This window comes from Agelaius phoeniceus, chromosome 10 (genome assembly GCF_051311805.1).
Source record: "Agelaius phoeniceus isolate bAgePho1 chromosome 10, bAgePho1.hap1, whole genome shotgun sequence".
In the NCBI taxonomy this organism is placed as follows: Eukaryota; Metazoa; Chordata; class Aves; order Passeriformes; family Icteridae; genus Agelaius; species Agelaius phoeniceus.
The window spans coordinates 25,080,902-25,094,616 of NC_135274.1; the positions used below are offsets into that span (position 1 = coordinate 25,080,902).

The window sequence follows — 13,715 nt, forward strand, 5'->3', positions numbered from 1 at the left end:
TGCATTTTTTGTAGGTTGGCTTTTTGCTTCCAATAGCTTTGTAATAGTCTTATCCAAAAGATGAACTGCAAATGATTTTTCTTTTTTTCCTTGGGTTTTTTGGGTTTTTTTTTTTGGCATAAGGTTCTTTTCTCTCTTGGAAACAAAGATTTAAAGAACAGAGATTTTGTTTTAAGATCTACAGCAAATAGGCCTTAGGTTTGATTATTTACATTTGAATATTAGAAGACTTTAAGTAATCTGCCTGTGAAAGACAAATAAATTAAGTCTTCAGAACTGAGAGAACAGAGTTTTAATCGTGTTTTCTGAGAGGAAAAGGATAAACTCTAAAATGTAGGTTATTACTGCTCTCTGAAATATCATTGCAGTTGCAGAGTGAGAAGATAGAATGATCTGAAAACTTTTCAGGTACTTGAAAAAAAAAAAGGAAAAAATATTTAAAGTACCAGAGAAACCAAAGGTTTGTAATAAGCACAGCATGCTCTGGAGAGGAAGGATGAAATAATTGTTGGGATGAGTCCCATAATTATAGGGCATGGCCATAACAGACAACTGAGGGAGTAAAACCAGTTTAACACAGATTATTTGGATTATATTGGTTTAATATACACATATATACTGGGTTTATACATGGTCCTAAACTAGTAAAAAACTGCAGGCCAAAAACCAGTTCATGCTTTGAATCCAAATTTCAATGCTGGCTATCCAAGCAGTTGGTTTAGCTCAGTGGTTATGGATATTGCTGTACCACAGGTCTAATTCCCACATCCCACATGGAGAACTTCACCACTTTTAGTGGCTTTGCATCAGTGTAGGACGAAAATCCACCCACAAAACAAGGCAGTGGGAGCAGTTCCAATCACAGGACATCTGGATCATCTCTGCATAACAACATTTCCCGCTGTCTTAGTGCTGACCAGCTGCACAGAGGGGCTTTTGGGCATGTCAGTGCTCCAGGATTCACTCCTGCTCTCCACTCTCACTCCTGTGCTCCGTCAGCCTGGCTGGGATTTAATGGGAGCTCTGACTGCAGCACCAGAAAAAACAATTATGCAAAATGAAGCTGGTGATAACTGGGCCATTCCTCCATGGGAAGCCTCGATTTTATGGACTGGAAATGGAGATGGAGGAATGGTAAAATCTTATTTACAGAGCAGATCCCTCCCTGGGCAGTTAGAGCAGCAGAGTCTTCCAAGAGTGGCTGCAAACTGATTATCCCAATAGTTGTCCAAGGATTTATTAATTATTTCAATCAGGGAGTCCAATATTCTGTCAAAATAACTTTTTGCTGTTGCATTGACCATCATGGCTTTGCTTTAAAAACCATTTTTTTCTCCTGAAATAACTGACAAAACTATTTGTGGCAAGGACAGCCTGAGATATCCAAGATTTCAATGCACTCAAGAGTTCAAAATTAGTTATCTTCTATCCCTACTTAACAAAATCTCCCTGAGTTTGTTAATAAGGAAAGATTTCAGGACAAAGTATCCAAAACTCCAAACACTCGTAATGCTCTCAGTTGTGACCAGAAAAGGAGATGTAAAAACTTGACAAATCCTACCTCAGAGGAATCCATCATGTTCCAGGAGAAACAATACCCAGTGATCAGAAAAGTAGTTTGACATTATTCCGTGAAGAAAAGAACATTTGTAAAGGGATTCATGAGAATTGGAACCAAAATCTGAAAAACAAATAGGATTTGATGACGAAGCTCCCGTACAGAAATTACAAAATGCTCCCCCAGCTTAAATCTGTTAGAATGCATTATATAAGGACATATAAAATCAGCCATAATCTGTATAAATACAGTGCCTGCAGCTTTGTTCATGGAGTAGGGACGTGAGGAATTACATCTCCTCCTAGGGAAGTTCCCCAGCCAGGAATTTGCCTGCAAAATTGAAGACAAAATACATGATGGGAGTACAGAAAGCAAGAAAATAAAGACCAGAAGGATGATGAAGTGCTCAGAGTGCATCAGCACCCTGGCTCCTACTTTAGATGTAAATATTGTAGCAAAACCAGACTTTAAGAGTTTTGGGAGAAGTTAAAAAAGTGGATTTGCACATGAGCAAAGATGACTGATTTATTGACTGAGTATTTTTTAGCTGCACACGGGAGATGTTGTCCCAGTGTGATCCCGGCAGGACTCAGCCCTGGAAGAATAAATGACAAAAATAAGATTTCAGAGATGTACCAGCTGTTAACAGCACTGGAAACAAATCAACCAATAGCTGAAACAATTTAAAATAGAAAACCTGGCTGAGAAATCCATAGGACTAAATTCCATGCTCCTTAAAATGGACTGGGAGAGGCATTATCAGCTGGTTTTTCAGCGGGCAAGATAGCCCTTATCACAAAAGATGTGATATGGACAGGACTTATGTGTGGAAGCAGATATCAGACACCTACCATGGAAACAGCAAGTGAAGCCTGAATATCAGAAAAGTTTTATTAATGCCTCTTTTTACTGTTCCTCCATCTTTGCATTCAATTTCTGAATTACAACATTTTGATTTCCGCCAGCACTGACACCGTGCTCAACTTCACCTTGCAAGAAATCTCTGTGGCTGGAACGTGTCCCAACGAATCCTTCTAGCACATTCCCACTTTCCCTGGAAACTCCAGGAATTGTTCCATTGATTCCAAGAGCACCCAGATCAGCCCCAACACTCATTTTAGTACATTCCCACTTTCCCTGGAAACTCCAGGAATTGTTCCATTGGTTCTGAGAGCACTCAGATCAGCCCCAACACCCTTCTAGCACATTCCCACTTTCCCTGGAAACTCCAGGAATTGTTCCATTGATTCCAAGAGCAACCAGATCAGCCCCAACACTCATTTTAGCACATTCCCATTTTCCCTGAAAACTCCAGGAATTGTTCCATTGGTTCTGAGAGCAACCAGATCAGCCCCAACACTCATTTTAGCACATTCCCACTTTCCCTGGAAACTCCAGGAATTGTTCCATTGGTTCTGAGAGCACTCAGATCAGCCCCAACACCCTTCTAGCACATTCCCACTTTCCCTGGAAGCTCCAGGAACTGTTCCATTGATTCCAAGAGCACCCAGATCAGCCCTGCGGGACTGGGAGATAAACATGTTACATATTCCAGAGCCAATCCTCAAAAAGAGGCTGCAGGAAGATGAATGCCTTCACAGCCATGGTTTCCATAGTGCCAATAAAAAATGGGAAGGAGAGGGGATTTCAACTCCCGACAATCTATCCTTAAAAAAAAAAATATCTCTGGGGAAGTGCTGCACTCTCTTAATGGCATGTGTGGAAGAGGCTTTACAGTGACCTCTGTGAGCCAGAGAGAAGTTTGATAAGGGGAACCATGTTTGATAAGAGGATCCACATTTGATAAGAGGAACCATGTTTACCCCTGAAAGAATTTTTCTACCAAGGGTTTTGACACAGAAACCAAGAAAGAAAGAAGGAAAAATAAGAGAAACCTGCAACTACTGCAATGAGCACTTTGTTTGTCTCCTGTGACCAATGAGTAAAGTGTAACCTGAAGAGTTTTGTAAGAATGAATAAAAAGCATGCATGCTAAAATAAAAACAGTTTGAAGCCTTCTGAAAATGGAGTGTGTTGCTTTGTATTGTCTCCAGCTCCACTAGGACAGGTGTGGATATTTCTTCCACTCAAGGAAATGTGTGTGGATCAGGGAAGTTGGGAAGTTGTGGCTACCCCAACCCTGGAAGTGTCCAAGGCCAGCTTGGAGCAACCTGGTCTCTGGAAGGTGTCCCTGCCCATGGCAGGGATGGATTTTAATCTCCCTTCCAACCCAAACCAGTCTGGAATTCTGTTTTTTCAAGGGTTTTTCACCAAGGTTTTGCTGCTGATCCAATCAGGCAGCACAAGGTGACTCAGAGCTGGCAGCTCACAAAGAAGCAGCAGAGCACAAACAGCAACTGCTTATTTCAAATTAGTTCTGGTCAATATAAGGACTTAAAGATTTACCCAAGACAATTGTCAGATAATTTCAAATAATGGGGGTATCTGAGAAAACTGGTCTCTGCTGGTGGACGTTCTCTGAAATCACATTGATCCAAGGACTTATGAATTATTTATTCAGCTGTGCCCTTAACCTGAAAAGTGGGAATTATTGATTTTGCTTCATATATCATATCATGGAATCCAAATAAAGGGGAAAATACCATGAGAAAATGGCAGGGAAACAGCCCCTGAGCCTGTGTTTATCTGTCCTGTAACAGAGAAAGGTGGAGAGTTTGCAACAGCAAATTTAGGGAGTGATTCTGATTTGGTGGCATCTGCAAAACATCATAAAGAGGATTTTTCTTTAGACTTTGAATAGCACAAAAATACTTTTTGATTCAGATTGAAAAAAAAAATTGACTCTGATTTGAAACAGAACCATTGTTCTTAAACTAAAATTTCAACATGAAGGGTTCGTGTCACTGGATTAACAGGCACGGTCTGGGAAAAAGCAACCAAACTTTAAAGAGAATTTCTGAGGAAGAGCTGCAAATATTTGTTTGGTTTTAGCACTGGCTTCCACAGAGAACATTAGAAAAGGACAGGAAGAAACAACAATATCATAAATTACAGTCCAAAAAAAATTAATATGAATTCCTTCTCAATAATACATAATTACAAAGTTGTGTCATTAAAAAAACCAAAAAAATGCCAAAAAAAATCTGATTTAAAAGCTGTATTCCCATGTCCCACAAAGGAAAATACTGACTTTTAAATATTATATTTTTAAATAAGATATTTTAAATAAAGTACTCACTAGTTAGGTGACTTCTTTTGACTCCAGAGAGAATCACAAAACCTATGAGAAACACTTGGACTTATATTTTTCACGGCTTCATGCAGCAAAATTTGGGAATCACCACTCCAAAAGTGTCTCCAGCTGTTGGAAAATACAGGAAAAAGGTATTAAGGAAAAGGATTATTCAATATTTTGAGTGGTTTTTGTCAAATATTTTCACTGTGTTGTAAATTAATATCTTTATTAATTCAAATAAACCCTCAAAGTACTGAAAGGAGGAGTCAGCTTTGAGGACACCTTGCCAAAATTTGCTAAATTCCTCTTAAATTTATTAAAAGATAGATTATAACCTACAATATAATACAGGGCTTAAAAATAAATCATTTGGGGGTGCATGGGGATGTCACATCTATGGAATGGAACATCTCTTCCTACAGGGAATTTCAATGAGCTGTGGAGGAAGAGTTGAGTATTTTATTCTCTGTCCCCTTCCCTGCTCTGGAGTAAAATCCATCCTGTGAGGGCCAAAAATAAAAAAAAAAAAAACCAAAACCAGGAAAAAAATCAATATATATATTTCTTCTTTCAAATCACTGTTGGCAAATGAGATCCACATTTCTTTGGGAGAAATTGCTTTAGCACAAATCACCTCTATCAAATGAGATTTCAAATATCTTGTGTTTCCAAGGTTCTCATGGCTGCTTATATAACACAGTTACTCTATAGGAAGAGTTATCTCTGTCCTGGAGTTGTTGACACAATCTTAGCATCACATTTCACATTCTGGGAGATATTTTGGCTACGTGTGCTTAGTGGGTGCACTTTGGGGACTTCTGAGGTTGGGTTTGCCATGGAAACACCATTAATTGATGGCCAAATTTTCCAACGAGGGGCACAAAGATAATTCCATTTTCCACAGCTGATGGACAGCAGGACAGGAGGAATTTGAACTGATCTCACTGTGGAGGTGGCCACATCAGGAAAGCATGGGAAAAATGCTGATGATTTCACCTGTTGAGTGGGAATTGCCTCACAGAGAACACTGGGTGCTGCCAGGGTCACCTGGGAAGTGCCAGGGCGACAGAGCAGGGAGGCAGCACAGGCTGAGGTCACAGACAATGGGATCATGCAGGAGAGGATGGATAATTTAATATCAGGTGTTGTTTGGAATGTGTTGTCCTGCTGTGTGACATCATTTCCAGCAGGACTGGGAGCACACAGCATTTTATAGGTCTACATCTCAAACACTCTTCTTTTTCTCCTGCCAAGTGGGCAGGAAGGCGCTGCCCAGGACAATCAAACTTCAAAATGCTTTTGGCAATTGATAACATTTGATTACTGATTTTGAGACCCCCACCTGCAGAGCTGGGCTCCCCAGCACAGGAGGGACCTGGAGCTGCTGGGAGAGCCCAAAGGAGGCTCCAGGATGAGCAGAGGGATGGAAGGAGGAAAGGCTGGGAGAGCTGGGATTGTTCACCTGCACAGGAGAAGCTTTGGGCTGAGCTCAGGGTGGCCTTGCAGGGCCTGAAGGAGCTGCAGGAAAGATGGAGAGAGACAATTGACAGGGGATGGAGGGACAGGACACGGGGGATGGCTTCACACTGACCCAGAGCAGGGATTGATGGGGTATTGGGAATTAGGAATTGTTCCCTGGCAGGGTGGGCAGGCCCTGGCACAGCTGGGGCTGCCCCTGGATCCCTGGCAGGGCCCAAGGCCAGGATGGACACTGGGGACAGTGGGAGGTGTCCCTGCCATGGCAGGGGTGAAAGGAGGTGACATTTAATGTCCTCTCCACCCAAACCATTCTGGGACTCTATGCAGAAAACCACAAACTCTGCAGTTTTGGTCCCATTCCAGAGTTTGTGGATCCCTCTGGGCTCTGCCAGAGCTGCTCACTTCCAGTTTTTTCCCCTCAAAGACCTGGAATATCCAAGTGCCAGCTGAAGGCTCCATAACCATGTGCTGCTGGGACAAAGCAGCAGGAGAGGCACTGAAATTTAAAATTTTAATATTTTACCACTTATTTTTGTGAAGAAATGAAATTTCACAGAATTGCAAATTAATGGAATTTTGTCTGCCAAAAGACAGCAGGATTTGATTTTTTTTTCCCCCCAGATTGTCAGAAATATAAAAGAAAGCCTTTTTCTCCTAAAACAGGAATTATCACTGAGTAGAAATAAACACATTTTACAATTTATGATGCACCAGTGTTCAAGCTTCTGAATCAAAACATTGCTGTTTGGAGCTGTGCCTTCCTTCACCTCCTTTTAAAACTCTTTTGTAGCACAAATTCCTTTCTTTTCTCTCTTACAGGTGGAACAGGGGCTGATGGCAAAAAATTAATCTATTCAACAGCAGCAGAATTTGTCAAAGCTTGATCTATGGCTCACTCTGCCTCCAAAAAACAGCTTTTCATAGAAAGTTGATGTGTTTTTTTCATTACTGAGGCAGCTCTCTATTTCATAACAGCGTTCCAACACGTGCTATTGATCCATGTATTGGAACAATTCTTACAGTTCAGGCTGGCCTGTGGGTTTATTAAACATTTACTGGCATTTTCTCCAAGGTCAAGGCCATGCACGTGCCTGGATAAAGCCAATAAAATGTGAGGGGCACTGTATGGTCCTATATTATTTAAAATTGAGAAATACTTGAGTCACAAAAAATACAGATTTAGAGAGAAAATGGATTCACTTAAAACGCATTTCGTTTGGGATGTGTCTGTGCAATGAATCTGGACTTAAATTCAAATTTAGAATTTGAAGATCAAATAAATCTGAAATATCTGATTGGCTTCAGCCTGGCTGCTCTGGATGCAGCCACACTGCTGAGAGAGAATCTCCCCAGCTGAAGACAGTTCCACACCCAGGGAAAGATTGAAGGGTCTCAGTTTTGAACAAATTGACACTAAATCTGATGGGAGCTCTGGGAACCAAAACTCCTCCCTGAAGGACAGAGAATCACAAAATCAGAGAAGGTTTGGGCTGGAAGGGACATTAAAATCATCCAGTTCTACTTCCTGCCATTGCAGGGACAATTTCCACTGTCCCAGGCTGCTCCAAGGCCTGTCCAGCCTGGCCTTGGGCCCTGCCAGGGATCCAGGGGCAGCCACAGCTGCTCTGGGCACCTCCCCGCTCCCACAAGCTGGAATTTCTTCCCAATATCCCATCAAAACCTCCCCTCTTTTATCTTAAGGCCATTTCCCCTTGTCCCATCACCCTCTGGAGCACCTTCTGTGTCCTCTCCTGTGAGCTCTGGATGTTCCTGGGCTCATTTCTGGTGATCTCATTGCCTGCTGAGCATTCCAGTCCTGTCCTGGGCAGTGCAGTCAGTCCATAAATCTGGCCTGGTTTTATTGACAGCACCTGCAAAGCAGGAACACAGAGATTGTTCAAAGCCACCTTCCGCCCACCCCGTCCTGAATATGGAATTATTTTCACGGGAAGAAAAACTCCTCAGGATTTCACCGAGCAGCCCGGCAGTGGTTCCTTGTTCTTGTAAACAATTCTTGAGGCGTGTGAGGAGCTGCAAATGGCTCTGCTGTGAATCGATGCCTCTCAGGTATAAAAGGGTGCATTGTCACAGGATAATATCTCTGCTTTTCCCCTGCTTTTTTCAATACTGGCAAAACAAACGCTCGGCTTGAAAATAAATTCTCACAATATTTTGGATTGCCGCTTGCTCGACAAATGTGAGCCAGTCAAAATGAGAGGGGGGATTTGTCATGGCAGAAGCAGCTCCAGAACTAAACACGAGCCACATCCTTCCCAGTGCTTTCTGTGCTGGGCAATTAGCTCCTAAGCTGGGAAAAATTGCCAATGTGGAGACGTTCCAGGTGCCACACTGGATTTAAACATTCAGGTTGGAAACTATGACAGAATCCTGCTCAGTGAGAAAAGCCCTCGGTTTGGGAAGGATGTTGAGATGCTCAGGTGTGCCCAGGGTGGACAAGGAGGCTGGAGAGGGGCTGGGAACACAAACCCACAAACCCTGTGAGTGAGGAACCCCTGAGGGAGCTGGGGGTGCTCAGCCTGGAGAAAAGGAGACCCAGGGGTGCCCCCATCCCTCTCACAGCTCCTGAAAGGGGCCTGTGCTCAGCTGGGGCTGGGCTCTGTCTCCAGCAGCACTGGCACAACCAGAGCACACAGCCTCGAGCTGCACCAAGGGAAATACAGGCTGGATAGCAGGAAAGAGTTTTTTACAGAAAGGTGATAAAGTTCTGGAATGGCTGCCCAGGGAGGTGGTGGAGTCCCCATGCCTGGGGGTGTTTAACAAAGCCTGGATGTGGCACTGGGGGCCAGGGTTGAGTTGAGGTGTCAGGGAACAGGTTGGACTCAAGGGTCTTGAAGGTCTCTTCCAACCCAGTGATTCTGGGAATTCTGTGAAAACATCTTGTGATGTTTATGGAACTTCAGAGGGATCAATATCCCAAAGCTTAGCCACAGGACTGCATTTCCTGTAAGGACTCAAAGTCCCTCCCACCAATTTCCAGGCAGTCTGGAGCCTGTTGTCCTTTTGGCATGGCTCTTCCAGAGGGAATTTACAGGCTCTGCTCCTTCCACTGCCTTTTTTTTTTCCCCAAATTTATGTTTAATTTGGGTCTATCAGTTTTCCTTGTCCTGTAACCCCTTCCAAAAGGGAACAGATTACTTCAAAATCAAAGTGCAATCGAAGAGTTCAGTCTGGTGCACTAAATGACATTTCCCATAAGGAAAGCTGACAGCCTTTCATGATTAATAAATTAATTGGGAAAAAAACAAAACAAAACAAAACAAACCCAAAAAACCCCCCAAAAAAGCAAACAAAAAAAAAAAACAAAAAACCAAAAAAAAAAAAAAAAAAACCAAAAAAAAAACCAAAAAACCAAACCAAACAAACAAAAAAAAAAGCCAAGGAAAATGGATGCAAGTCTCAGAGTTTAGATTATTTAACCGTGAGGGGTAACAAGGAATCAAAGCAGGAACCGTAATACTGCAGAAAATAGGAATTATATTTCTGTAAGAAGTCTCAGATATTAAAATATTTTTTAGTTGTCCTTTAGTGCAAAAGCAACTTAAAGAAAATGCTTAACCAAATTCATCTGCACAGGGTCATTTTTAAAAATGGTTTAAAAATGTTAATAAAACAGACAAACCCAAGCACAAAAGAATGTCTGTGATTTTAGCAGATGATTACTAACTGCACTAATTAAGTAGCTTTAATTGACTCAATCCAAGTCAAGAGACAATTCATGTGAATATTGCTGCAAGACTCAGCAATCATCATTTCCACAAAGTAACTTTTAAATGAGTTATCCTGCAGCTTTTATTGCTCCCAGTCCATGATTTACAGATCCCCAGGGCCATGGATCACTGCTGAGGCACTGGAGGCAATCAGGAAAAGTTTGGTCACTGTTCCTACACCTTCCCTGGAAACTTTGGAGGGTCCCAAGATTGTGGAAAATAAAGAAAATAAATGGGAACAGAGGGAATATATTTTTCTGCTTTATTACTTCATTAAGCTTTCTAAATTTTTGAGCACTTTTAAAATATCAAACCATATCTCCTGGCTTTCCCCTGAAGAATTCCTTTTTTTTTCTCTGCCCTTCTTAATTAAGAGATGGAATATTAAAAATTCATTTAAAGGCACAAAACCAAAATATTTTAATTTCTGCAACCATTGCTTCTAAAAAATAATTTCTATACCTTGAAATGTAACCTAATCTTATTACTGAAAGTGAGCAGCTTAAAGCCACGGAATAGATGGGATTGGAAGGGACATTAAGGAACACCCAGTGTCACTCCTGCCATGGCAGGGACACCCTCCCCTGTCCCAGGTTTCTCCAAGCCCTGTCCAGCCTGGCCTTGGGCACAGCCAGGGATCCAGGGGCAGCCCCAGCTGCTCTGGGGATTTTATTCCAAGGCCTCTCCACCCTCACAGGGAGGAATTTCTTCCCAATACCCAGTCAATCCCTCTGGCAGTGGGAAGCCATTCCCACTTGTCCATGAACAATAAAACTCCATCCAAAAATCCATTAACCACCAGCATCCCCACACACCAAACTCGGGTAAGTGGAGACACAGATCTAGAACAGGGAGCATCAAGGTCTCTCGTTTTCTGCTGTCTCATGGTCTAGTGGGATTCCCTGGGATATTGGGAAGGAATTCCTGGTTGGGAGGGTGGGGAGGTGCCCAGAGCAGCTGGGGCTGCCCCTGGATCCCTGGCAGTGCCCAAGGCCAGCTTGGATTGGGATTGGAGCAACCTGGGGCAGTGGAAGGAGTCCCTGCCATGGCAGGAGTGGAACTTTATGAGCTTTAAAGTCCCTCCCAAGCCAAACCAGTCTGGGATCCATCCCCACAACACCTTCATTTGCATTTGAAGCCTGACAAGAACAATTAGTCCCTGTACTTGCCATGAAATCCCTGCATGGATTTGCAGCCTGGTGTTTTATTGTTGTTCCTTCCCTCCAACCTGAATGCATTCAGCATTCCTGGCCAGCAGCCAGCAGCATAAACCTCTCACTCTTTTATTTGCACTCCCCAGCTCTCTTATTTATCTTTCTTTTTAGAAATTTCAGGCTCAGAAGTTTAACAGAGCATTATAAAGTTCCCTTCCCAGGTCACCATTGAAAGGATCATATTTTCTCATTTATAGCCAGTGTTTTACAAGGGATCAAAACCTCCAAATTGAGAAGATAAAGATCTTACCTAAAGATATATAAAAAAAGCTTTGTACTAAAGGAACAACTTTCAGGCTATTTTAACTCAAACAAATGAAAAATCTGGACTAAAAGTGCAAATATGTAAAAGTAGCTCAGTTATTTCTGAATCTTTGAACTGTAACTGTGACTGCCTTAGAATTGTTTAAACATATTTATTTCTGGTGCAGTCTTCTCTAAAAGATAGAAAAACTAAACTTTTGCTATCATTTGTTCTCACTTACTTTTAAAATTCTTTTCTTTTTTTTTCCTGAAGATATCCCAGAAAAATGTTTGTGGCCAACGTTCTGTGGTAGGTTTAATTCATCCTCTTCTAAATAAATAAAATGAATAAAATAAAATAAATTAATCTGAAATCTCCTTGCCCATCCCTGAAGAACGTTCTTCAGTTCAGCCCCACAATGTTCTTTGTCCTCAACTTTCTCTGTGGGGGAAAACAAAAATATGAAATTAAACTCACAATTTTTAAAATAAAGACCTGCATCTCTCTTGCTTTTTCCTTTAAATATGGTGGTAAAATTTATAAGGGACAAGACTGACAGTGCTGACACCACATTCTCCTTTTTATTTACTGGTTCTGGGAAGGGAAAGTCACAGTTTTAGTCAGCTGGGAGCTTGGCAGGGCAGTTTCTGGTTGGAAAATCAACACATAAATAAGTAAATAAATCGAAGCACTGGCCAGATTTGAAATCCAGCTGTCAGGGGTGATGTTTTAGTACCACAACTGTGAAGTTTTACAACCTTTCCCTTTTTTTAACCTGATTTCTCCCCTTCCAGCCCAGGTGAGGGAGCACAGAGCAGCAGGTGATGCTTTTCTCAGCACGAGGAGCTGCACAGAAAAGAGAAGAAAAAACCCCAAAACCACAGGGAACAACTGCAACACAAAACTGAGCTGAGCCAGCCAGGAAAAGCACTGAAACAACAGGAATGTATAACATTGGCAAGGAGGAATAAAGAGGGATAAATAAATACAGGTAGCACAAGGCCAGAGTTTTAGAGTTCTAATGAGGGCAGTATTGTAAATTGATTTTCCCCTCTGTGCTGTTTTTGATGTGAATTCCAGCCATTTGTTCCCTCTGTCGTTTATGGAATTAAATCTTTATATTTGAGGAGAAGGTCAGTGCCTTTGCTTGGAGGGGTGGGTTTGGCACCTTGGGGATGGTGACAAACCCAAAAGTCTTGGGCTGCTGCAGGGTTTGAAAGGTGCCAAGAGGAACTGGAGGCTGGAAAAGGCTCCAAAAAATGTGGAATAATACTCGTGGGAAGGGCAACCCAGCAGAGACAGCACCTGTGGGAGAAAGCGTCTCCCTTTGCCTGAAAAATTAAGATGTTATATGGCCCCATCGTGCACTTTCCAGCTCTTTCTACCAGATATTCTTGGGGAAATACTAAAACTGTCTCATGCATGAAAAAATAGGATTTAAAAATCAGAAAGAACTGACAGAAGCTCCCTCCCTTCATCCCCAGAGACTCAGGCTGGGGTTTCAGCAGCACACCCAACACTGGCCCACACACCACTCCCCCCAAACACTTGCTCCCAGCCAGGAACAAAGATTCACAGAGCTCCAAAGAAATCACATTTTCCCTTTCCTGGGCACACCCCAGCCCACCAGGGCAGAGGGCTGGACATGCCTCCTTCAGCAGCCAGCTGCACAGGAGTCCCTCTGCTTCAAGAGCATGAATGATATCAATAAACTGGGCTGCTCAGCATGAATAATATCAATAAACTGGGCTGCTCAGCACGGCCCTGTGGCAGCTCACACACTGCTGGGGTCAATAACAAAGATTTCCTCTAATAGGGCTGGGACAGGGCAGGAGCACAGAGCCAGAGCAGAGGATTCACACCAGCAGAGCCCTTTGAGCAGCTCTAAAGTAACAAAATGCAAAACAGGTCTGCTTTCCAAAGAGAACCAAAAGGAACGCAGAAATGTCAATTCAAGGATGTGAAAAACACTGATTTTTGTTATTTTCTGGTTGGCCTTGACTCATTCTCTCCAAGCAGCACCAGTTCTCTTTACCATCCACATGTCCACACACATCTGTACTCAGAAATTCATATTTATGAACTTTTTGGGTTCTGCAACACAGACCTAAATTATTCCTCTGCCTCTCCAATAATCAGAGTACAAAGAAGGGAAACAGGATTTTGCCAAGGCACAGCAATTCTGGCTCGCTGCTCTTTGCTGCTTTTCAGCTGGATGTCACTTCAGATTAGCAACTTCTGCCCAAAGTGCAACACAAGCCCAACAGACCGATTTCTGTACTTTTTTTCATAATTC

General features: G+C 42.4%; 1 long non-coding RNA gene across 1 annotated transcript in view; it reads right to left on the reverse strand.

The window, feature by feature from the left end:
- The window catches only part of LOC143694904 (uncharacterized), a 70,154-nt gene that overhangs the window by 30,313 nt on the left and 26,126 nt on the right, over positions 1 to 13,715 (reverse strand). Inside the window, exons 6-10 of the long non-coding RNA XR_013183713.1 lie at positions 11,661 to 11,749; positions 7,970 to 8,104; positions 6,217 to 6,272; positions 4,758 to 4,880; positions 1,562 to 1,681 (exon numbers count right to left, since the gene is read on the reverse strand). This is a non-coding gene — a long non-coding RNA (uncharacterized LOC143694904). The remainder of the gene's footprint in view (positions 1 to 1,561; positions 1,682 to 4,757; positions 4,881 to 6,216; positions 6,273 to 7,969; positions 8,105 to 11,660; positions 11,750 to 13,715) is intronic.